The 26,387-nt window shown below is 39.8% G+C and overlaps 1 protein-coding gene and 1 non-coding gene across 4 annotated transcripts in view; both read left to right on the top strand.

Annotated features, from left to right (window-relative positions):
• The window catches only part of STAG1 (stromal antigen 1), a 411,299-nt gene that overhangs the window by 143,708 nt on the left and 241,204 nt on the right, over positions 1–26,387 (top strand). The window lies entirely within an intron of this gene.
• LOC128593014 (small nucleolar RNA SNORA28) lies at positions 22,251–22,376 on the top strand. Its single transcript, XR_008382204.1, has one exon. It is a non-coding gene; the product is annotated as a small nucleolar RNA SNORA28 (small nucleolar RNA).

Here is a 26,387-nt window from a genome sequence, read left to right as displayed (position 1 = left end):
TCAGTTTAATGAAGTCCCATTTGTTTATTTTTGTTGTTGTTGCAATTGCCATGGCAGTCTTCTTCATGAAGTCTTTCCCCAGGCCAATATCTTCCAGTGTTTTTCCTATGCTTTCTTGGAGGATTTTTATTGTTTCATGCCTTAAGTTAAAGTCCTTTATCCATCTTGAATCAATTTTTGTGAATGGGGAAAGGTGTGGGTCCAGTTTCAGTCTTTTACATGTAGACAACCAGTTCTCCCAACACCATTTATTGAATAGGGAGTCTTTCCCCCAAGGTATGTTCTTGTTTGGTTTATCAAAGATTAGGTGGTTGTGAAATGTTAGTTTCATTTCTTGGTTTTCAATTCGATTCCAAGTGTCTATGTCTCTGTTTTTGTGCCAGTACCATGCTGTGTTGAGCACTATGGCTTTGTAGTACAGATTAAAATCTGGTATGCTGATGCCTCCAGCTTTATTTTTGTTAAAGAGAACTGCCTTAGCTATACGGGGTTTTTTCCGGTTCCATACAAAATGCAGAATCATTTTTTCCAAATCTTGAAAGTACGATGTAGGTACTTTGATAGGAATGGCATTGAATAGGTAGATTGCTTTGGGAAGTATAGACATTTTAACAATGTTGATTCTTCCCATCCATGAGCATGGTTTGTTCTTCCATTTGTTAATATACTCTGCTATTTCCTTTCTGAGGATTTCATAGTTTTCTTTATAGAGGTCCTTCACCTCCTTCGTTAGGTATATTCCTAGGTATTTCATTTTCTTTGAGACTATGGTGAAGGGAGTTGTGTCCTTAATTAGCTTCTCATCTTGACTGTTATTGGTGTACACAAAGGCTACTAACTTGTGGACATTGATTTTATATCCTGAAACATTACTATATTTTTTGATGACTTATAGGAGTCTTGTGGTTGAGTCTTTGGGGTTCTCTAAGTATAAGATCATGTCATCAGCAAAGAGGGAGAGTTTGACCTCCTCTGTTCCCATTTGGATTCCCTTTATTTCCTTATCTTGCCTAATTGTATTGGCTAGAACTTCCAGCACTACGTTGAATAGTAAAGGTGACAAAGGACAACCTTGTCTGGTTCCAGTTCTAAGAGGAAAAGCTTTCAGTTTTACTCCATTCAGTAAAATATTGGCTGTGGGTTTGTCCTAGATAGCTTCAATCAGTTTTAGAAATGTGCCACCTACGCCTATACTCTTCAGTGTTCTAATTAGAAAAGGATGCTGGATTTTATCAAATGCTTTTTCTCATCTATTGAGAGGATCATGTGATCTTTATTTTTGCCTCTGTTAATATGGTGGATAACGTTTATAGACTTGCGTATGTTAAACCAGCCTTGCATCCCTGGGATGAAGCCTACTCGATCATGATGAATGACTTTTTTGATGATAAGCTGTAATCTATTGGCTAGGATTTTGTTGAGAATTTTCGCATCTATATGCATGAGTGAGATTGGTCTGAAATTCTCCTTTTTGTTTGGGTCTTTTCCTGGTTTTGGTATCAGGGTGATGTTTGCTTCATAGAATGTGTTGGGGAAGATTCCTTCTTCCTCTATTTTTTGGAATAATTTCTGCAGTACAGGAATAAGCTCTTCCTTGAAGGTTTGATAGAATTCTGGAGTGAAGCCATCTGGAACAGGGCATTTTTTGGTTGGAAGATTTTTTATTGTTTCTTTGATCTCAGTGCTTGAAATTGGTCTGTTCAGGAGCTCTATTTCTTCCTGACTGAGTCTAGGGAGAGGGTGTGATTCCAAATATTTATCCATTTCTTTCACATTGTCAAATTTCTGGGCATAGAGTTTCTGGTAGTATTCAGAGACGATCTCTTGTATCTCTGTGGGATCAGTTGTTATTTCCCCTTTATCATTTCTGATTGATGTTACTAGAGATTTTTCTTTTCTATTCCTCATTAATCTGGCCAATGGTTTATCTATTTTATTAATTTTTTCAAAAAAGCAACTCCATGTTTCATTAATTTTCTGAATGATTCTTTTGTTTTCAATTTCATTGATCTCTGATTTGGTTTTGGATATTTCTTTTCTTCTACTGAGTTTAGGCTTAGATTGTTCTTCTTTTTCCAATTCCATAAGATCTCTTGTGAGATTGTTGATGTGCTCTCTTTCTGTTTTTCGAATGTAGGCATCTAAAGCAATGAATTTTCCTCTCAAAACTGCTTTTGCAGTATCCCACAGGTTTTGGTAGCTTGTGTCTTCATTGTTGTTATGCTCAAGGAAGTTAATGATTTCTTGTTTTATTTCTTCCTGCACCCATCTGTTATTCAACAGAAGATTGTTTAATTTCCATGCCTTTGGGTGGGGTCGAGCATTTTTGTTAGCGTTGAGTTCCACCTTTAGTGCCTTATGGTCTGAGAAGATACAAGGTAAAATTTCAATCTTTTGATTCTGTTGATATTTGTTTTGTGTCCCAGGATATGATCAATTTTGGAGAATGTTCCATGGGGTGATGAGAAGAATGTATATTCTTTGGGATGGAGTGTTCTGTGTGCATCTATCAAGCACAGTTGTTCTAGGGTCTCATTTAAATCTCTTATATCCTTGTTTAATTTCTGTTTAGAGGATCTGTCCAGCTCTGTAAGAGGAGTGTTAAGGTCCCCTGATATTATGGTTTTAAAGAATATCATATTGCTCAGACTGAGTAACGTCTGTTTCAAGAATCTGGGAGCATTTAAATTGGGTGCATAAATATTTAGAATTGAAATGTCTTCTTGTTGTATTTTTCCCTTGACCAATATAAAGTGACCATCTTTGTCTTTTTTGACTTTAGTTGCTTTAAATCCACATGTATCTGAAAATAAGATTGCAATCCTCTTTTCTTCTGAATTCCATTTGCCTGAAAAATTGTCTTCCGACCCTTGACTCGGAGCTTTAATTTGTCTTTTGAAGCCAGGTGTGTTTCTTGCAGACAGCAAATGGATGGCTTGTGTTTTTTAATCCAATCAACCAATCTATGTCTCTTCAGTGGGGAATTCAAGCCATTAACATTTATTGAGATAATTGATAAGTGTGGTAGTATTCTATTCGTCTTATTTTGTGAGAGTCCATTGCTCAGTTTTATCTTTTGCATCAGTGTGGAGGTTAGGTTCTGTCCTTTAATTTCTGAGTTCTTACTTTGCTGCTGATCCATTGTGGTGGTCATTGTGCAGAACAGGTTGAAGAATTTCCTGTAGAGCTGGTCTTGTTGTGTTGAATTTCCTGAATGTTTGTATATACGTAAATGATTTGGTTTCTCCGTCAATTGTGAAGCTTAGCTTAGCAGGGTACAGAATTCTGGGCTAGAAATTGTTCTGTTTAAGTAGATTAAAGGTAGATGACCATTGTCTTCTTGCTTGGAAAGTTTCATTAGAGATGTCTGCGGTCACTCTTATGGATTTGCCCCTGTAGGTCAACTGGCGCTTACTCCTGGCAGCTTGCAGAATCTTTTCTTTTGTCTTGACTTTGGACAGGTTCATCACAATGTGTCTTGGAGAAGCTCGGTTAGAGTTGAGGCAACCAGGGGTCCGATATCCGTCTGAAAGCAGTGTGTCAGAATCTTTGGCGATATTTGGGAAATTTTCTTTTATAATATTCTCTAGTATGGCTTCCATTCCTCTGGGACATTCTTCTTCCCCTTCTGGAATTTCTATAACTTGTATGTTGAAACGCTTCATAAAGTCCCGTAATTGTGACAGTGAACGTTCTGCTTTCTCTCTCTTCTTTTCTGCCACTTTTACTATCTGAGTTATCTCAAAAACTTTGTCTTCTACCTCTGAAATTCTTTCTTCTGCAAGGTCTAACCTGTTGCTGAAACTTTCCATTGCATCTTTAAGTTCCCTAATTGACTGTTTCTGTTCCTTCAGCTCTGCTATATCCTTTTTATATTCTTCATATCCTTCATCTCTTATTTGATTCTGTTTTTGAATTTCCTTTTGGTTATTTTCCACTGTATGAGCAGTTTCCTTCATTGTTTCCATCATTTCTTTCATTGCTTTGAACATGAGTATTCTAAATTCCCTTTCTGTCATTCCTTACATTTCTTTATAGGTGGAATCCTCTGCAGTAGCTACCTCATGGTCCCTTGGCGGGGTCGTTCTGGACTGGTTCTTCATGTTGCCTGGTGTTTTCTGCTGATCCTTCCTCATGAGTGATTTCTTTTATCTGTTTTCTTGCCCTAATTTTCCTTTCATTTCCTCTTGCTCTTTAAGTTCTCGTGCCTGTGGACTAAGCGTTACAGGACCAGAAGGGTGAGAAGGTTGAAGAGCAAAAAAGGGATGAAATAAAGGAGGACCGTGTGATAAGAAAAAAAAAGAAAAATAGAGAAAGGAGAGGGCGTGGGTAAAAGGAATACTGATAAAAAGAAGAGAGGCACCGAAAGAGGGAGACAGAGCAATATAGGTGTACAGTAGGGTACTTTGATACACCCTTAAAAAAAATACCACCTTCTGGGGGTGCCCAGTTGGGTGGTTCCCTTGAGGTCAGCAGCTCTTTGCTAACCTGATCAGACACAGTACCCCACCTCCACCAAGTAGAGAGGAAAGACAAAAATGCTATAAATCAAACCAAAACAAGCAAACAGAAAACTTTACTGGGTAAAATTGGGTGGAAAACCAAATAATAGCGGTAGAAACACTAACAAAAATGAAGTTCTAATTATTGAAATAGGCAGCAATGGGAAATTATAATTAAACTAGAAAAATTGAGAAAGAAAAAGGATCTGTATGGAAAAGGTTGAACTTGAAAAGCAAAACAACAATCAACATCATCAAAATAAAAGAAAACAACCAAACCAAAAAAAATAAATAAATAAAAAAAAAACACAACCAAAAACAAAGCAGTATGTATATGTCATTGAATATTGTCTGGGGAACGTGTGGTCTTCTGGGGTATGAGATGTTAATCACAGTTCTGATACGACTGGAGCCTGCTAGTTTCTCAAACCCCAGCAGGTAGACACCCAAAATCTCTCTTCAGCCCACTTAAAAGGCACTTTGAACTTGTTCACTTGCTGAGCAGAAGCTTTCCCAGGGAAGTGCTTGTCGCTGGAGTCACTGCTGAAGTGGCTATCCACTTACCCTGTGTGCCAAAACTGGTCTCCCTCTGCCCCTAAGGTTTAGGGCTGCAAAGGCGGCTCAGACCCCGCCCTTAGGCTACTTGGTCGCTGGGTTACTGGCTCCCATCCAATTCTAACTCTGGGACCCTGAGGGCGGAGCTTGCCGGGGCAGATCCTCGCAATGGCTGCCTGTGACCCAGAGCCAAACATTATTAGCTCCGTCTGGCTCAGCGGCTCAGACTGGGGCCCTAGACAAAGGCCAAGTTCTCCGCACTCCCGCTCAGGCTCTCCCCAAGACAGTTCAGCTGAGTGCCAAGTCCAAAGACACCAAAACAGTTCACAGGTAAGGCCTTTCTGGTTTGCAGTCTCGCTGCTACTGAACTTACAGTTGTGGGCGGGTTTAGACGGATTTAACTCACGCGACCACTTGCCGGTTTTCCACTGTTTTAGTCCTCCTCTTGGGGTCAAGAAGTCTCTCGCTGACTCCCTGTATCCTCTCAGGGGTGATGATAGAAAGATCCCACCAGCCAGAGATGCCTGGAGTCCTATCTCCCCAGACTCACGGTGCCCAGATGCAAGGAAGCTGTTACTCGGGTGCCATCTTGCTCCACCCCCCCAATCTATATCTTTTAAATGAGGTATTTAGACTATTCATTGAATGTTAATACTGATAAGTGAAACACTATTCTAATAATCATGTAATTTGCAAGATCATATGGGAGGTCTAATTTGAGTTCTTTGATGACTCTCTGTACTTCCTTCCAAAAAGGTTGTATTAGTTTGCAGTCCCACTAGCAGTGTAAATAGCAGTCCCACTATTGTGTTGAGGCACATCCATGCTAGCGTCTGCAGCTTTGAGACTTTGCGATATAGGCAATGTCTCTGGGGTTAGGTGATATCTCAAGGTAGTTTTGATTTGCATTTCTCTCATAATTAGGGACTATGAGCATTTTATCATATGTTAACCATTTTTCTGTCTTTAGAGAAGTTCTATTCATGTTTTTTGACCAGTAATATACAGGATTGTTTAGGCTTTTTTTTTTTTTTTTTTAGCATTTATACCTTAATTTATTAATCCATTGGGCAATGATGGGCACTTGGGCTTTTTCCATGAGTTAGCAATTATGAATTGGGCTGCAATAAACATTCTGGTACAAATATCTTTGTTATGATGTGATTTTTGGTCTTCTGGATATATGCCTCATGGAATATTATGCAGCCTCAAAGAAAGATGAAGACTTTACCTCTCTCATGTTTACATGGATGGAGCTGGAACATACTCTTCTTTTTTCTTGTCATTTTATATTTCCTTTATTATTATTATTATTATTTTTAATTTATTTATTTTTATTGTTAAATCATAGGTGTGTACATTAGTGCAATCAAGGGGTACAATGTGGTGGTTTCATATACAATCTGAAATATTCTCATCGAACTGTTCAATGTAGCCTTCATGGCATTTTCTTAGTTACTGTGTACAGGCATTTGTATTCTGCATTTAGTAAGTTTCTCCTGTACCCATTCTAAGATGTACTGTAGATGTGGCCCCACCCATTACCCTCCCTCTACCAAAACCTCCCCTCTCCCTTCCCCTTTCTTGGCCCTTTCCCTATAGTCTTGTGCTATAGTTGGGTTATAGCCTTCATGTGAAAGCTATACTTTAGCTTCATAGTAGAGTTGAGTACATTGGATACTTTTTCTTCCATTCCTGAGATACTTTGCTAAGAAGAATATGTTCTAGCTCCATCAATGTAAACATGAAAGAGGCGAAGTCTCCATCCCTCTTCAAGGCTGCATAATATTCCATGGTATACATGTACCACAATTTGCTACTCCATTTGTGGGTCGATGGACACTTGGGCTTCTTCCATGACTTAGCAATTATAAATTGGGCTGCAATAAGCATTCTGGTACAGAAGTCTTTGTTATATTATGACTTTTGGTCTTCTGGGTATAAACCTAGTGAAGGAATCACAGGATCTAATGGCAGATCTGTTATTAGGTCTCTAAGTATTCTCCAAACATCCTTCCAGAAGGAACGTTTTACTGTGCATTCCCACCAGCATTGTAGAAGTGTGCCCTTTTCTCCACATTCACGCCAACATCTCTGGTTTTGAGATTTTGTTATGTGGGCTACTCTTACTGGGGTTAGGTGATATCTCAGAGTAGTTTTTATTTGCATTTCTCTGATGATTAAGGATGATGAGCTTTTCTTCATGTATTTGTACATCATGCGTTTGTCTTCTTCAGAGAAGTTTCTCTTCAAGTCCCTTGCCCACCCTGAGATGGTGCCATGTGTTCTTTTCTTGTTAATACGTTTGAGTTCTCTGTGGATTCTGGTTATTAAACCTTTATTGGAGGTATAACCTGCAAATATTTTCTCCCATTCTCAGGGCTGTCTGCTTGCTTTACTTACTATGTTCTTGGCTGTGCAGAAGCTTTTTAGTTTGATCAGGTCCCAGTAGTGTATTTTTGATACTGCTTCAATTGCCTGGATAGTCCTTCTCATAAAATATTCACCCAGGCCGATTCCTTCAAGAGTTTTCCCTGCACTTTCTTCAAGTATTTTTATAGTTTCATGTCTTAAGTTTAAATCTTTTATCCAGTGAGAGACTATCTTAGTTAATTGTGAAAAGTGTGGGTCCAGTTTCAATCTTCTACAGGTTGCCAGGCAGTTCACCCAAGCACCATTTGGTAAATAGGGAATCTTTTCCCCACTGAATGTTTTTAATTGGCTAATCATAGATCAAATAACGGTAATTAGCTGGATTCATCTCTTGGTTCTCTACTCTGTTCCAGACATCTACTTCTCTGCTTTTGTGCCAGTACCATCCTGTTTTGATCACTATCTATTTATAGTACAGTCTCAGGTCTGATAGCGTGATTCCTCCTGCTGTGTTTTTATTGCTAAGTAATGTTTTGGCTATTCGAAGTTTTTTCTGATTTCATGTAAAATGAAGTATTATTTTTTCAGGATCTTTAAAATATGACAATGAAGCTTTAATAGGAATTGCATTAAAATTATATATTGCTTTGGGTAGTATGGACATTTTAGCACTGTTGATTCTTCCCAGCCATCAGCATGGTATGTTTTTCCATCTGTTAACATCTTCTGCTATTTCTTTTCTTAAAGTTTCATATTTCCCTTTGTAGAGATCTTCCACATCCTTTGTTAGGTATACTCCTAAATATTTCATCTTCTTTGGCACTACTGTGAAAGGAATAGAGTCTTTGACTTTTTTCAGCTTGGTTATTGTTGGTATATATAAAGGCTACAGATTTATGGGTTTTGATTTTATAGCCTGAGACATTGCTGTATTCCCTGATCACTTCTAAAAGTTTTATAGTAGAATGCCTAGTGTTTTACATATATATGATCATATCATCTGCGAAGAGTGAAAGTTTGATCTCTTCTGACCCTATGTGGATACCCTTGATCGCCTTTTGTTCCCTAATTGCAATGCCTAAAACTTCCATTACAATGTTAAAGAGCAATGGAGACAATGGGCAACCTTGCCTGGTTCCTGATCTAAGTGGAAATGATTTAAATTTAACTCCATTCAATACGACATTCCCTGTGGGCTTGCTGTAGATGGCTTCTATTAGTTTAAGAAATGTTCCTTCTATACCAATTTTCTTTTCTTTTTTTTTTTTTTTGAGACAGAGTCTCACTTTATGGCCCTTGGTAGAGTGCCATGGCATCACACAGCTCACAGCAACCTGCATCTCCTGGGCTTAAGCGATTCTCTTGCCTCAGCCTCCCGAGCAGCTGGGACTACAGGCACCCGCCACAACACCCGGCTATTTTTTGGTTGCAGTTCAGCCGGAGCCGGGTTTGAACCCGCCACCCTCGGTATATGGGGCCGGCACCTTACCGACTGAGTCACGGCCGCCGCCGTATACCAATTTTCTTAAGTGTTCTGATCATGAGGGGATGCTCGATATTATGCAAAGCTTTTTCGGCATCAATTGAAAGAATCATGTGGTCCTTATTTTTTAGTTTGTTTATGTGCTGAATTACATTTATAGATTTACGTATATTGAACCAGCCTTGAGACCCTGGGATAAATCACACTTGGTCATGGCGTATAATTTTTTGATGTGTTGTTGGATTCTGTTTCTTAGGATCTTATTGAGTATTTTAGCATCAATATTTATTAGTGATATTGGTCTATAACTTTCTTTTCTTGTTGGGTCTTTCCCTGGTTTGGGGATCAAGGTGATGTTTGCTTCGTAGAATGTGTTGGGTAATATTCCTTCTTTTTCTATATTTTGGAGGAAGTTTAGTGTTGTAGGCACCAGTTCTTCTTTAAAGGTTTGGTAGAATTCTGATGGAAAGCCATCTGGTCCTGGGCTTTTGTTTTTAGGGAGATTTTGTATAGTTGATGCTATTTCAGAACTTGATATAGGCCTGTTCAGTATTTCCACATCATTCTGGCTAAGTCTTGGTAGGTGGCATACTTCCAGGTATTGGTCGATTTCTTTCAGATTTTCATATTTCTGAGAGAAGAGTTCCTTGTAGTATTCGTTAAGGATTTTTTGAATTTCTGAGGGGTTTGTTGTTATTTCATCTTTACCGTTTCTGATTGATGAAATTAGAGATTTTTACTCCTTTTTTCCTGGTTAGGTTGGCCAAAGGTTTATTTTATTGATCTTTTCAAAAAACCAACTTTTGAATTTATTGATCTGTTGTGTAATTCTTTTGTTTTCAATTTCATTTAATTCTGCTCTGATTTTGGTTATTTCTTTTCTGCTGGGTTTCGGGTTGGAGTGTTCTTCCTTTTCCAGTTGCTTGAGATGTCCCATTAAGTTATTAACTTCCTCTCTTTCCGTTTTCTTGCGGAAGGCTTGCAGGGCTATACATTTCCCTCTTAGGATTGCCTTTGCAGTATCCCAGAGGTTCTGGTAATTCGTGTCTTGATTGTTGTTTTGTTCCAAAAATTTGGTGATTTCGTTCTTAATCTCATCTATAACCCATCTATCCCTCAGCATAAGGTTGTTTAGCTTCCATGTTTTTGTATGGGTATGTAGGTTCCTTTTGTTATTGAATTCAACTTTCATTCTGTGATGGTCTGAGAAGATGCAAGGAATAATTTCTGTTTTTTAAAATTTGCTGAGTTAGATTTGTGGCCTAGGATGTGGTCGATTTTTGAGTATGTTCCATGGGCTGATGAGAAGAATGTGTATTCAGTTCTGTTGGGATGTAATGTTCTGTAGATGTCTTTCAAGTCCAGATGTTGAATGGTTGAGTTTAAATCTAAGATTTCTTTGCTTAGCTTCTTTTTGGAGGATCTATCCAGCACTGCTAAAGGGATGTTAAAATCTCCAACTACTATGGAAGTGGAGGAAATCGAGTTGCTCATGTCTGTTTGAGTTTCTCTTATAAATTCAGGTGCGTTGTGGTTGGGTGCATAAATATTAATAGTAGAGATCTCATCATATTGAGTATTACGTTTAACAAATATGAAGTGTCCATCCTTATCCTTAATTATTTTGGTTGGTTTAAAGCCTATTGTGTCTGTGAACAGCATTGCAACGCCTGCTTTTTTCTGCTTTCCATTTACCTGGAATATAGATGACCATCTCTTCACATTGAGTCTATAGTTGTCTTTTAATGTAAGATGTGATTCTTGTATGCAGCAGATATCTGGCTTGAGTTTTTATCCAGGCAGCCAACCTGTGCCTCTTTAGAGGACAGTTTAAACCCATTCACATTAATTGAGAATATTGATAAGCCTTTGGAGAATCTAGTGGACATTTTTAATCCTTTTGCAACTGTGGAAGTTGGAATTTGATCAAAATTTTCTGGGTGAGTTTACTTTTGTGGTGGAGGATTATGTTCGTCTTCATGGAGGATAAGTCTGAGAATATCCTGGAGAGCTGGTTTAGTTATGGCAAATGTCTTCAGCATGTGAATGTCATTGAAGTATTTAATTTCTCCGTCATAAATGAAACTCAGTTTAGCTGGGTATAGGATCCTGGGCTGAAAGTTATTTTGTTTTAGGAGATTAAAAGTCAATGACCATCCTCTTCTAGCTTGAAAGGTTTCAGCAGAGATATCTGCAGTTATTCTGATAGTCTTCCCTTTGTAGGTAATGGTTTTCTTTCGTCTGGCAGCTTTCAGAATTTTCTCTTTCATATTAACTGTAGGGAAATTGATTATTATGTGTCTAAGGGATGTCTTATTTGGGTTGAGTCATGCTGGAGTTCTGAAACTGTCTGCTATCTGAATTTCAGAATCTCTTGGCATGTCTGGAATGTTCTTCTTCATAATGTCATGGAGAAGAGACTCTGTGCCTTGTGAAGCCACTTCATCACTTTCAGGGATCCGTATAAGATGAATATTGATTTTGTTCAACTTATCCCAGAGCTCTCTGAGATAGTGATCTGTTTTTGCCCTCCATTTCTCATCCTCTTTGAGAGTTTGTGAGCGTTCGAATGCTTTGTCTTGAATGTCAGAAATCCTTTCTTCTGCTTGCTACATCCTATTACTGAGGGATTCTACTGTGTTTCTCAGATCTTTGAGGGATGCAACTTCTTGACTAAATGTGTCAATATTTTTGGTCATTTGGTCTTTGAATTTGTTGAATTCTTGAGATATCTTTTGGGTAAGTGCTTGAAGTTCTAATTCACTCTTATTTGCTGTCCGGATTCTGAATTCGATTTCTCACATCTCAGCTCTTTGTTTGTGCATGGGATCTTGTGCTGTTGTCTGCCACATTGATCCTTGGGGGAGTTGATCTACTCTGATTATTCATATTGCCAGAGTTTTTCTGTTGATTTCTCCTCATGATTGTTTTTCACCGTTGCCTCTGGCTGTCCTGAGTTGGGGAGGTGTCTCTCCAAGATTAGATCCCAGTGGGATCACTCTGTTGTTGCTTGATCTTTGTAGGGAGTGACCCTGTGTAGTTCCTCTGGGGCTGCTCCAGCTAGGGTGTTCTGGTTGTGGAAGCAGCTCCGGCGTGTGACACACCTGGATCCAGCAACAGGGCGGGCGGTGGTGTACATGGTTCTGAGAGTGCCTGGTGCCCAGTGACTTTGGCACAGAGAGCCCAAGGTTCCAGCAGTCTCTGGCCAGGAGAAGGGCTCTGCACAGAAGCAGCGAGGGCTCCAGAGGGCACGCAGCTACCAGTATCCCTGGCCAGACGAGTGGGCCAGTGTGGAGGCTGGGAGGACACAGGAGGGAGGACGCAGGGTTCCACGGCTCCTGCAGTTTCTGGCCGGGCATGCGGAGGACCGGTTGGTGCGGGGTCGTGGCACAGATCTCATGGAAGTCCCGGCAACGCCATGTCCAGGAATTTGAGGTTGCTATGAGCTGGGACACTACGGCAATCTACCCAGGGGAAAAGCCCGAGGCTCCAGTGTGCCAGATCCGTCTCACTCTGCTCTTAGGGGTTAAGGCTGTAAGGCAGCTCAGTCCCTGCCTTTAGGCTGCTCAGTGACTAGGTTACTAGGTCCTTCCCGGTCCTGCCCGGTCCTTGCTCTGGGACCCTGAGGGCGGAGCTTGCTGAGGCAGTTCTCTCACACAGTGCCTCCCTGTAGTCCAGCTCAGTGGCTCTGTCTGGAGCCCCAGACAGTGCCCAAAGTTCTCCGCAATCCTGCTGAAGCTCTCCCCAAGGCAGATCAACTGAGTGCCAAGTCCAAAAACACCGAAACAGTTCACAGGTAAGGCCTTTCCGGTTTGCAGTCTCACTGCTGCTCTACTTACCATGTGATTAGGTTGATCGAACACACTCAACCACTTGCCAGTTTCCCAGTGTTTTTGTCCTCCTCTTGGGGTCCAGAAGTCCCTTGCTGACTCTCTGTATCCTCAAGGGGATGATTATAGGGAGATCCCACCAGCCAGAGATGTCTGGAGTCTTATCTCCCCAGACTCACCGTGCCCAGTTGCAGGGAAGCTGTTACTCGGCCGTCATTTTTAATCTCCTCCTGTTTAGGCTTTTTTTATTGATTAATTTGAGTTCTCTGTAGATCCTGGTTATTAAGCTTTTGTCCGATTAATAATATGTAAATATCTTTTCCCATTCTGAAGGTTGTCTAGTTGCTCTGATTATTGTCTCCTTAGCTGTATAGAAGCAATTTAGTTTAATTAAGTTCCATTTTTTAATTTTTATTATTGTTGCAGTTGCCACGGAAGTCTTCTTCATAAAATCTTCCCCAGGCCAATACCTTCAAATGTTTTCTCCACACTTCCTTCAAGTACTTTTCTTGTTTCATGCCTTAGGTTTAAATCTTTTATCCATCTTGAATCAATTTATGTAAGTGGTGAGAGGTGCGGGTCCAGTTTCAGTCTTTTTCATGTGGTAGTCCATTTCTCCCAGCACCATTTATTAATAGGAATTCTTTCCCCAAGTATATGGTTTTTTTTTTTTTTTGGGAGACAGAGTCTCATTTTGTCACCCTCAGTAGAGTGCCATGGCGTTACACCTCACAGCAACCTCCAACTCCTGGGCTTTCGTGATCATTTTGACTCAGCCTCCTGAGTAGCTGGGACTACAGGCGCCCACCATAACGCCTGGCTATTTGTTGTTGCAGTTTGGTTGGTGCCGGTTTTGAACCTGCCATCCTTGGTATATGGGGCTGGCGCCCTACCCACTGAGCCACAGGCGCCACCCTATATGGTTTTTTTTTTTTAAAATCAAACATCAGATGTTGGTAAGAGACTGGTTTGATCTTTCATTTTTATGTTCAGTTCCAAATGTCTGTGTGTCTATTTTTCTGCCAATACCTTGCTGATTTGATCACTGTGGCCTTATAGTATAGATTATAAAGTCTGATAGGGTGATGCTCCCAGCTCTGTTTTTATTATTAAAAATTACTTTGGCTATATGGGTTTTTTTCTGGTTCCATACAAGATGAAGTATTATTTTTTCCAAATCTTGAAAGTATGATATTGGTGTTTTAATGGGGATTACATTAAATCTGTAGATTGATTTGGGAAGTATAGGCATTTTAACAATGTTGATTCTCCCTAGCCATGAGCATGGTATGTTCTTCTATTTGTTAATGTCTTCTGCTATTTCTTTTCTTTGTTATTTTCTTTGCAGAGGTCCTTCACCTCTTTTGTTATGTATATTTCTAGGTATTTCAATTTTTGTTTTTTGGAGGTACTGTGAAGGGAATTATGTCTTTGATTAGCTTCTCATCTTGGCTATTCTTGGCATATGCAAAGGCTAGTGATTTGTGGACATTAATTTTATATCCTGAGACATTACTGTCTTTTTTAATGTTTTTTAATTGTTGGAGATTGAGGGTACAAAGAACTTCATCATTATTATATTTTTTGATCAGTTCCAGGAATCTTGTGGTTGAGTCTTTGGTGTTCTCTTAAGTATGAGATCATATCATAGGCAAAGAGGAGAGCTTGACCTCCCCTGCCCCCATTTGCATGCCTTTTATTTCCTTCTCTTGCTTGATAGTGCTAGAAGTTCTTGCCAATACAGTGTCGAATAGTAGTGTTGATAGAGGACAACCTTGTCTGGTTCCAGTTCTAAGTAGAAAAGCTTTCAGTTTTCTACATTCAGCATAATATTAGTTAGGGGTTTGTCATAGATGGCTTTAATCAGTTTAAGAAATGTGCCACTGTCTTGGTGCAGTGGCTTACACCTGTAATCCTAGCATCTGGGAGGCTGAGGCAGGTGGATTGCCTAAACTCATAAGTTGAAGGCCAGCCTGAGCCACAGTGAGAGCCCATCTCTAAAAATATTTGGGTGTTGTGGTGGGCACCTGTAGTCCCAGCTACTTGGGAAACTGAGGCAAGAGAATCGCTTGAGTTTGAGGTTACTGTGAGCTGTGACGCCACAGCACTCTACAAAGGGTGACAGAGTGAGACTATGTCTGGACCCCCCTCCCCCCAAAAAAAGGAATGTGCCAGCTATGCCTATATTCTTAAGTGTTCTAATTATAAAAGGATGCTGAAATTTATGAAATGCTTTCTCTGTGTCCCATATTTTTGCTTCTGTTGATATGGTGAATTACATTTATAGACTTGCATGTGTTAAACCAGCCTGGCATCCCTGGGATGAAACATGCTTGATTGTGGTGTGTGATTTTTTTTAATGTGAAGCTGTAATCTATTGGCTAGGATTTTATTGAGAATTTTTGCATCAGTATTCATTAGTGAAATTAATGTGAAGTTTTCCTTTTTAGTTGGGTCTTTTCCTGGTTTTGGTGTCTGGGTGATGTTTGTTTCATAGAAAGTGTTGGGGAAGATTTCTTCCTTCTCAATTTTTTGGAATAATTTCTGCAGTATGGGTATAAGCTCTTCTTTGATGGTTTGATAGAATTCTCTTATGAAGCCATCTGGACTAGGGCATTATTTGTTGGGAGGTTTTTTTATTATTTCTTTGATCTCAGTGCTTGAAATTGGTCTGTTCAGGAGATCTGTTTCTTCTTGGTTAAGTCTAGAGAGAGGGTATGATTCCATATCCATTTCTTTCACATTGTCAAATTTCTTGAAACAGTGTTTCTCGTAGTATTCAGAGATAATCTCTTATATCTCTATGGCATGTGTTATTTCCCCTTTATCATTTTTGATTGAGGTTATTAGAGATTTTTCTGTTTCTTGTTAACCTGGCCAAAGATATAGTGATTTTATTTATTTTTTTCAAAAGCCCAAATTTTTGTTTTGTTAGTTTCTGAATGATTGTAATGATTGTTAATAATTTCATTAAATCTCTGATTTAATTTTGGTTGTTTTCTTCTGCTGGTTGAAAATTAAATTGTTGCTCTTTTTCCTATTCCATCAGGTGGTTTGTGAGTTTATTGTTGTTTGTTGGTTTGTTTTTTTCTTTTGAGACAGAGCCTCAAGATGTCACCCTGGGTGGACTGCCATGGCATCACAGCTCACAGCAACCTCCAACTCCTTGGTTTAAGCGACTCTCTTGCTTAGCCTCTCAAGTAGCTGGGACTGCAGGCCCCTCCCACAATGCCCAGCTATTTTTTGGTTATAGTTCTCATTGCTGTTTGGCGGGCTCTGGCTGGATTCGAACCTGCTATCTCTGGTGTATGTGGCTGATGCCTCACCCTCTTGAGCTACAGGTGCCGAGCCTTGCGAGTTTGTTGATGCGCTCTCTGGTTTTTGAATGTAGGCATCTAATACACTAAAGTTCCCTCTTAACACTGCTTTTGCTGTATCCCACAGATTTTGATAACTCGTATCTTCATCTTTGTTATATTTGAGGAATTTAATGATTTCCTCTTTTATCTTTTCTTCACCAGCTATTATACAGCATAAGATTATTTTATTTCCATGTCTTTTTTTGGGGATGAATGTTTTTGTTGGAGTTGAGTTCCACCTTTATTGCCTTGTGGTCCAAGAAAATTGATGCTATTATTTTTATTCTTTTAATTTTGCTGAGGTTTGATTTGTGTCCTAGGATGTGGTCTGTTTTAGAGTATGTTCCATGGGGTGATGAGAAAAATGTATATTCTTCAGGTGTGTTCTGCATATGTGTATTAATTCCATTTGTTCTAGGGTCACATTTAACTCCTTTGTATCTTGGTTTAGTTTCTGTTTAGAGGATCTGTCCAGTTCTGTCAAAGGGGTGTTAAAGTCCCTGGCTATAATGTGTTGTAGGATATCATACTGCTCAGACCCATCAAGATCTGTTTCATAAATCTGGGTGCATTTCACTTGGGTACATTAATGTTTAAAATTGAAGTGTCTTCTTGTTGTATTGTTCCTTTGACCAGCACAATGTGTTCCTCTTGGTCTTTCTTAACTTTAGTTGCTTTAAATCTGCTTGTATTTGTAAATAAGATTGCAGCCCCTCATTCCTTCTAATTTCTATTTGCTTGAAATACTGTTTTCCATCTCTGAACCCTGAGTCTTGATTTGTCCTTCAAGGCTAGGTGTGTCTCCTGAAGACAGCATATGGACGGCTATGCTTTTTTATCCAGTCAGCCAGCCTGTGCCTCTTCAGTGATGAGTTCAGTCCACTGACATTTATTGAGAGAGTTAATAAGCGTGGTGGAGTTCTGTTGATCTTATTTTGTGAAAGTCTGTTGTGTAGTTTTATCCTTTATGCAATTGTAGAAGCCAAGTTTTGACCTTTGGCTTTTGGGTATTTACTTTGCTGGTGGTCCATTGTGATTGTCAGTGTTGAGAATAGGTCTAAATATTTTCTGTAGAGATGGTCTTGTTGTGGAGAATTACCTCAGTGTTGGCATATCCATAGAAGATTTGATTTCTCCATCATTTTTGAAGCTTAGTTTATTAGTAGACAGAGTTCTTTGCTGAAAATTGTTTTGTTGAAGTTGGATGACCATGTTCTTCTGTTTTGGAAAGTTTCAGTTGAAAAGTCTGCTGTCATCCTAATGGTTCTGCCTCTGTAGGCCAGTTGGCTGCTTGCAGAATTTTCTTTTTTGTCTTCACTTTGGACAGGTTCATTACAATGTGTCTTGAAGCTCTGTTTGAGTTGAGATGACCTGGAGTTCGGTATCCGTCTAAAAGGAGTGTGTCGGTATCTTTAGTAAAACTTGGGGAAGTTTTCATGTATGATAGTCTCCAGGAGACCTTCCATTCCTTTGGAATAATCTTCTTCCCCTTCAGGGATTCCTATTATTCATATGTTTGAATGCTTTATGAAGTCTCATAGTTCTTTAAGCAACTGTTCTTCTTTCTCTCTCTCCATTTCTTCCTCTTTAACTATGTAGGATAACTTGAAAACTTTATCCTCTGGCTCTGAGGTTTTTTATTCTCCATGGTGTCTAACCTATTTTTAATACTTTCCACTGCATCCTTACATTCCCTGATTGTCTCCTTCCTTTCTGCCTTATCCTTTCTATATTCTACATATGTTTCATCTGTTTTTTGGTGTGTCTTTCTATTTTCTTCTCCATTCCCTTTATTGTCTTTATCATTCATATTTTACATTTCCTTTTTGTCAAATCCATTTATGCTTTATATGTGGAGTCTTTTGCAGTAGCTGCCTCATAGTTCCTTGGAGGATTTACTTTGTTTTGGCTTTTCATGGTGCCCAAACATTTCTATTGGTTCCACTGTGCTTTCTTCTTGTTCACCTCCTTGTCCTTCTTTATTCCTTTTCCCTTCCTCTTTTGCTTCAAATTACCTTGTCTTGGCTCATCGGCTAGGTCACCAGCCACATACACCGAAGCTGGCGGGTTCAAATCTAGCCCGGGCCTGCCAAACAACAGTGAGAACTTGAGGCAGCTACTGCAAAAAAATAGCCAGGTGTTGTGGCCAGCACCTATAGTCCCAGCTACTTGGGAGGGTGAGGCAAGAGAATCATGTAAGCCCAAGAGTTTCAGGTTGCTGTAAGCTGTGATGCCACGGCACTCTGCCCAGGGTAATAGCTTGAGACTCTGTCTCAAAAATCAAACAAACAAACAGAAAAACAAATTATCTTGTCTCATAGCTTAGGTGTTGATGAGGCCTCTTGGTATAAGGCCATAAGGAAAAGAAGGGTAAAGAATGAGCAGGAAGAAACAAGAGGAAAAGAAAGAAGTAAGAAAATAGAAGGAAAGAGCAAAAGAAAAGGAGAAGAATAAAAGGAAAGGGGATGAAAGAAAAAAAATCGTAGAGTGGGAGAGAAGGAGGACAGACAAAAGAATGCGAGTGATGGCAGACATGGTATTGATCAGCAGAGTACTGAGGCAGTGCCTATAAGTGAAGGATTTTGAGGGTCTCAACTTGGTGGATTCCTCAAAATCTACCAGAGCTCCGTACCAGGCTGAGCAAAGCTAGACTCTTCCTTTGCCAAAAATAGGAAGACAATGAAAAGAGCATAAATAAAAACCAGGAAGAGTAAATTAAATAAGAATGAAAAAGGAATAGAAAAATTCTGTAGTGTGGACTTGCCAACACTTTCTTCCGAGGGCCAAAGAAGAAAGGCTCCCTAAACCATGATTTCTTTGCCTACTTGAGCCAGATTACTCCTGTGACCTTTCTGCCAGACCACAGCTGTGCCACCTCCGCTTTCAGTGAAAAAAGAATGATATAATAATAATAAAATAAGAATAGATGAAGGAGATAAAAAATACAGTTGTGTCAAATAATGGAGAGAGATGGAAGAGGAAAAAAGAAAGAAGAAAGACCGAAAAAAGAGGAGGGTATATCTTAGTTGTTGCAATGGTTATTTATTTCAGAAAAATAAAAAAGTAGAAGAGTCTTTATCAAAAGAGAAAATGGAGATGAGTGAGAGAGAGAGAGAGAATGAGGCTAAAATATGTAACCGAAATATACAGGAGCCCTTGCTCTTGATGAAAGTAAAAATTGAAGTTAAGAATAGAACCAACCAAACAAATTAGCAAGACACTGCAAAACAAACCAAAAAAATCTGTAATAGTCAAAACCTCAACAACAAAGAGAAGAAGAAAAAAAATAGTAAAAAATTTTTTTTTCATGTATGTAGTAGAAGGTACCAACTTTAATAGGATTATATGTTGCAATATGTTACTGGGACTTTAGGTGGCACTGTCATTTTTTTTAGGGGACACTGAACATAGCCCGCAATCTTAGTTCCCAGGCATGGTCCTGTTTCCCAACTTCATTGTCCTCAGTAATGGTCTGATTGTGTCCTGAGCATTCAGATTCCACCTGGTTGTGATCATAAAGCTCTCCAGAATGTTTCAGAGGCAGGTCTCACCGTGTCTCCTGACAATATTTCCCGTGGGATGCCATAGGCTTTGAGCCTGTTCCAAGAGAGGAGTTTTGGTCCCCGCAGGGTGAACAAAGACAGCCATATGTTAAGCCCTTGGTAAGGAGCCCACCCTCCTGACCTTCTCACAGGCTTCCCACAGTTGGGGCCTCCTTGCACCCAGGACCTTTCCAGTATCACTGCCCCGCCTACCACCAAACTGATGTTAAATCCACTCCAACCAGTGCTCAAATCTGGCTCTTGTACATTGTTTGAGTTTGCCCACACTTCCAAGCTTTCCACTCATCCTGCAGCTTCCCCTGAGAACCGGAAACTGCAGAAAGACCTCCTCCCAGACCTCCTTGGGGGAGGGGGGCAGCAGTTCACTCCCAACTCACAATCACTTACCTAGTGTCTCAAGATCTCCACTGCTCTGGATCACACGCTGTGTCCCCTGTAGACTACCACATTGCTGCACACCCCAAGCGGAGAGCTCACCTGAATGATCCTTCTGGTCTGCCTGAGTTTTTACTTTTTAATATTTTTACGTTGACAATATTAGGTTTTCTTTTTGGTGTTTAGAGCACTTGTCGCTGTTTCTTGTAGGGCAGGTCTGGTGGTGACAAATTCCTTTAGTGTTTGCTTGTTTTAGAAAGTTTTTTTTCTCTTTTCATTTATGAAGCCTAGTTTTGCACAACACAAAATTGTTGGCTGACAGTCTGTTTAAGAAGACTCAAGATAGGACCCCAATCTCTTCTGGCTTATAAGGTTTCTGCTGAGAAGTCTGTAGTTACACTGGTGGGTTTTCTTTTCTAAGTTAGTTGATGCTTTCATCTTGTAGCTTTCCTCCTTGTCTTTGACTTTATCTGATAATGAGGTGCTTTGGTGATGTCTTGTTTTCAGTGAATCTTCCAAGAGTTTGATACCTTTTTATCTAGATGACGAAATTTCTGTAAGACCAGGAAGTTTTCTTCCATTATACCTTCAAATAGATTTTCCAGGCTTTTTGCTTTTTTTTTTTTTTTTTCCCTTCTTTCTCAGGAGAAGAAAAATCATGCCTATGATTCTTATGCTTGGGTATTTTACATAATTGCATAATTCTCAGAAACTATATTATTTCTTCTGATTTTGTTTCTTTATTTTTGACTGGGTTAATTTGAAAACCTTGTATTCCAGCTCTGAAATATTTTTCTTCTCACCTAGTTTCTTGGTGACTTTCCATTGTATTTTGAAATTCCACAATTGACTCTCATTTTTAGAAGTTCTGTTTTTTTTTTTGTTTTGTTTTGTTTTTTGAGACAGTGTCTCAAGCTGTCACCCTGGATAGAGTGCTGTGGCATCATAGCTCTCAGCAACATTCAACTCTTGGGCTCAAGCAATCCTCTTGCTTCAGTTTTTCTATTTTTAATAGAGATGGGGTCTCGTTTTTGCTAAGGCTGGTCTTGAATTCATGAGCTCAAGCAATCCACCTGCCTTGGCCTCCTAGAGTAGAGTGCTAGGATTATAGGTGTGAGCCACCATGCCCAGCCTATTATTTTTAAAAATTATCTGCTTAGTGAGTTTTCATTCATGTCTTGAATCATTTTTCTGGTGTCTTTGTATTGTTTTCAACTTTTCAATGGATCTTCTTGAACTTACTTGTAATCTATATTTTGAATTCCATTTCTGACATTTCAGAAATTTCCTTTTGATTGGCATCCAGTGCTGGAGAGCTATTGTGATCCTTTGGGGTTGTTCAAAGAGCGTTTTTTCATGGTGCCAGAGTTGTATTGCTGATTCCTTCTCATTCGGAACCTCTTCCCTCAATTTGGAATTGAGGGTAGCGCCCATAATTCAGTGGGTAAGGCGCCGACCACCTACACTGAGCCTGGCAGGTTCGAACCTGGCCCTGGCCAGCTAAAACAAACAACAAAATAACTGGGCCTTGTGGCAGGCGCCTGTAGTCCCAGCTACTTGGGAGGCTGTAAGAGAATCGCTTAAGCCCAAGAGTTTGAGGCTGCTGTGAGTTTTGATGTCATGGCATTCTCCCCAGGGCGACAGTTTGAGACTCTGTCTGGGGGGTGGGAAAAATTAGAATTGAATTTAAAGCAATAAATGAAGTGAAAACGCGGATTGAGGATATTTAAAATAATTATTAAAGGGTGGCACCTGTGGCTCAAAGGAGTAGTGTGCTGGCCCCATATGCCAGAGGTGGTAGGTTCAAACCCAGCCCCAGCCAAAAACTAGGAAAAAAAAAATAATTATTAAAGCCATTGGAGACTACATTTGTAGCTTTCTGAGTTCATATAATTATTTGATTTTCTCTCTGCAGCTTTGTAACCCAGATATTGGAAATATAAATTTAATGTTAAACAAAAACAAGGAGAATGTAAGTTGCAATTGGTGCCCCAAACTTCTTTGAGTAGTTGTAGTTCTTTGAGGGTGCTGAGTTACTTGAAATAAGGTGTTTAATCTAGCAAACATGGTCTTATTTATAGATGTCTTGCTATTTGCAGTATTTTGGGCTAGGATATAAATGTCTCCTAATTGGATGCAGAAAGAATCTAAAAAAATGTACTCAAGAAAGTTAAAAGCTCCATATCCCATATTAAAACTTTGCCTTCTGCAAGCAACACTTCATGGCAGATGATCAGAACTGTCTGACACAATTTGAGCTTGCTATAGCAAGAAAGTCTAACCTATTCTAGTGTTCTCCCTTCCATGAGACGAGCCGTTACATAGACTTATACAGTGTTAAAAAAACAAACAACAACAACAAAAAAACCCACAACTTTGCCTTTACCCATCACTCAGATGTTTGCCTGGGTAGGTTCCTAGCTAGCTTCTCTTACTTACAGAAGTAAAAATTATGAACATAAATTTGTTGAATGTATCTTCAATAAAGATACCAAAATGCCTCAGCGTGATGGCTCAAATTAGGACAGAGAAGAACATTATGATCCATGAAACAAAACAAAAAAAAAATTTTTTTTTTTTTTTTTGAAACAGAGTCTCACTTGGTTCCCCTTGGTAGAATGCCCTGACGTCACAGCTCACAGCAACCTCAAATTCTTGGGCTTAAATGATTCTCTTGTCTCAGCTTCCCAAGTAGCTGGGACTACATGTGCCTGGCATAGCACCTGGCTATTTGAGACAAATTTTTAATGACAGGAATGGAAGGAGGGGTTGATTTAAGAATCCAATGTATCACAAGGAGAAATAGTGGGAAGGCAAGCCACCTGGCAAGAGTTTTAAAAGGCAGAACCATTTTCGAATGATAGTAGAAACAGGATTATTAGGATATGACAGTTAGTAGCTAGGCAATAGCAGTTATCATAAAGTACTGAAAAAGGAAATACTATAGTGTTCATAGGCCACTGGGAGAACTTCCAAGTTTCAGATAGGGCCAATGAGATTTTGTGAACTTTTAGACTGTATAGAGAAATTATATAGTGAACTGCTACTTCACCATTTTCAGTGGAAATAGTGGGGGAAGGAAGGTAAGTGGAAGTATGAATTAGGAGAAAGAAACCAAGAGCTCTGGGCATTTTAGAGTATAGTAAAATCAGGATAACTTTGTGTTTTTAATGACTGTAGATGATACAGAGTCATTTTAAAAACTTGTTGCCTTCAGAGTTTAGAAATAAGTTGGCATTAAAATTGTTCGAACATTCACATACTAGATATTTTTTCCTTTTTTTTTTTTTTTGGTAGAGACAGAGTCTCACTTTATGGCCCTCGGTAGAGTGCCGCGGCCTCACACAGCTCACAGCAACCTCCAACTCCTGGGCTTAAGCGATTCTCTTGCCTCAGCCTCCCGGGTAGCTAGGACCACAAGCGCCTGCCACAACGCCCGGCTATTTTTTGGTTGCAGTTTGGCCGGGGCCGGGTTTGAACCCGCCACCCTCAGTATATGGGGCCGGTGCCTTACCTACTGAGCCACAGGCGCTGCCCGTTTTTTCCTTTTATTGACCTATAATTGTCCCCCATCATTCTATAGTAAGAAAAATAATATTAGAAGACAAAGAGGTAAAACTGTCATTATTTAATTGGGATGGTCTTGGATAAATTACTAAACATCTTCTACTCTATTTTCCTTCTTAATGTTTAATTTCCTGCCTTTTAAATCTTGTGAGACTCATATGAAACTGATATGTCAGTGTATTGTTGTACAAATTTAATAATACTTAAAAGTATAAATATACTTTGATAATGTTGTGCCCAGATCTCGAAATTCCCCACAAAGACCACTGAGGAGCTGAGTCTGATGCAAAAGCAAAAGAGCCTTTTATTGCAAGCTTGAGCTTGGGCTCCCAGGGGCTCTGCTGAAATGGATCTGAGCCAGAAGCCTTGAGCTCTGGAGCAGGGGGTTCTTATAGTGCTGCGCAGCAGGTGTGCATGCACAGCTTGAAACAAAGGGGGTGCTTCTGGATTGGTTAGGTGGGGATCCCTGGTTGGTGGGCGGTTGTCTCATGATTTCGGGGAATTGCCTGGGCTTGCCTGGGCTTGTCTGGAAAGTGAAACTTATTGAGTGAAGTAGTGAAATGGCGGGGAAAGCGAAACTTAACTCTTAAGGTGGCGCTGGTCTGGTTCTTTCAGTAACATTCATAAATTTCTTAATAAATTCTGCCCAATTTTAGTGTGATTAATATGATTCTGATTCTATAGATAACTACATTTTTCTGTATTTGTAAATATGTTGAATTCTAAATTGGAAAAAGCTGTCTTTTTGTTTTCTGAAAAAATTTTTTTTTTTTTTTGAGACAGAGGCTCACTGGCACCATGGGTAGAGCACCATTGCCTCATTGATAGAGGACAGGTGGCGTGCCAGCCAGCTGAGCTGAGCTGAGCTGGAGGACCAGCCGCCTCCACCTTGGTGGTGTTGGTACAATGGCAGATAGCAGAAGAACCAGCAGGCTGGAGGGTAGGCAAGGGGTGGGGCTCCGACTCCCACCGGAGGCTCCAGTAGCCAAAGGGGCTAGACAGCTGCTGGGGAGACACCAGCGCCTTGGTGTCTCCTTCCCTTTGCACTTATGACTGAATAGGGAACCCCCATTTCCTATGCTTAGGTCAATTTCATGTAAGTTTCCTGGGCCTCAATTCCATGAATGGACTGTGTCCATTCATTAGTACATTTCATTCACCTTGCCCAGGGGAAAGGACTGTATTCATTCATTTCCTGGCCTCATATACAAGGAACCCATGCACCTATATATACCCCTAGACAAAGAGCCTGGGGAGAGAGACAGACAGAGAGCTTTTCTCTCCCAACTTAGGTTTTCTCTCCCTGCTGGGAGCTTTGGTGTTTTTGTATTCTTTTCTGTAAATAAATCTTGTCTTACCACTGATCTGTGGTTCATGGATTTATTCTTCAAATCACCAAGACCAAGAACCTATTGAAGACGTAATTCTGGTATCATCATCATAGCTCCGGCAACCTGAAACTCCTGGGTTCAAGCTATCCTCTCGTCTCAGCCTCCTGGGGAGCTGGGACTGCATGCTCCCACCATGACACGCAGCTAATTTTTTAGTTGCAACGGGTGTCTGCCTCTTGCTCAAGCTAGTCTGGAACTGCTGAGCTCAAGCAAACCACCTACCTTGGCCTTCCAGAGTGTTAGGATTATAGGTGTAAGCCATGATGCTCAGCCTGAGCAGTCATGTTTTGAGCCAGAAGATAACCTTATATGTAATACAGCTCTTATGTATTAAACATGTTCTTTTTAATTGTACTAAAGAATTTACCTAAGTAATATTGCTTAGAATAAGATGCTGTGGTTAATCAAAATAATTCATTTGAATGTTGTTTTTTTAAAATACCATTATATCCTATAATAAAAGAATGATGCAGGCACATAAGAAAAGCATAGCAATTCACAGTGGTTCCATGAATTGTGACACTAGTTTGTGCAAAATAGAAAAATATTCACCAGTAGATGATGAATGTCTCTACTTTTTTTTTGAGATAGAGCCTCAAGCTGTCACTCTAGGTAGAGTGCTGCAGCATCACAGCTCACAGCAACATCCAACTCCTGGGGTCAAGCTATTCTGCCTCTGCCTCCCAAGTAACTAGGACTACAGGTGCCTGCAACAATGCCCGACTATTTTTTGGTTGCAGCCATCGTTGTTTGGTGGGTCCGGGCTGGATTTGAAACTGCCACCTCAGGTGTACATGGCTAGCGCCTTAGCTGCTTGAGCCACAAGCACTGAGCTGAGTATCTCTACTTTTTGTTGTTGTTTTTGCTATTAATTTATTGTCAATCTTTTGCTCATCTCTCAGACTATTTTTTTGAGATTTCCTAGTTCATGAAATACAAACATTTTGGAATTGCTAATTTATATGATCAAAACTTAATGTCTGACATTATACCATTAGCAACTAGCAGAAAATATTTTCTCTTCCATTCTTTACTATCTAACCTTCTGCTGATGGTTCCCTGAAAACAGGTGGTTAGTGTTAACTGTTATTTTATTTATTTATTTATTTTTTTGCAGTTCTTGGCCGGGGCTGGGTTTGAACCCACCACCTCCAGTATATGGGGCCCCTGCCCTACTCCTTTGAGCCACAGGCACTGCCCTGTTAACTGTTATTTTAAAAGCATCTGTTCAACGTAAGACAAACTCTATTCTCCTATCAACTATCATCTCTAGTCAAGTTTAAAATCTGAACTTAACCTCATTCCATATTTTTGCTATGCATTTATGAAAGGTTTGCTTCCCTTGAATATACATTCCCAACCCCCCCAAAGGATTAAAATGTTTATGTG

The sequence above is a fragment of the Nycticebus coucang genome, chromosome 8 (genome assembly GCF_027406575.1).
Source record: "Nycticebus coucang isolate mNycCou1 chromosome 8, mNycCou1.pri, whole genome shotgun sequence".
NCBI classification, from domain to species: Eukaryota; Metazoa; Chordata; class Mammalia; order Primates; family Lorisidae; genus Nycticebus; species Nycticebus coucang.
This window is presented reverse-complemented; position numbering and strand designations above follow the sequence as displayed.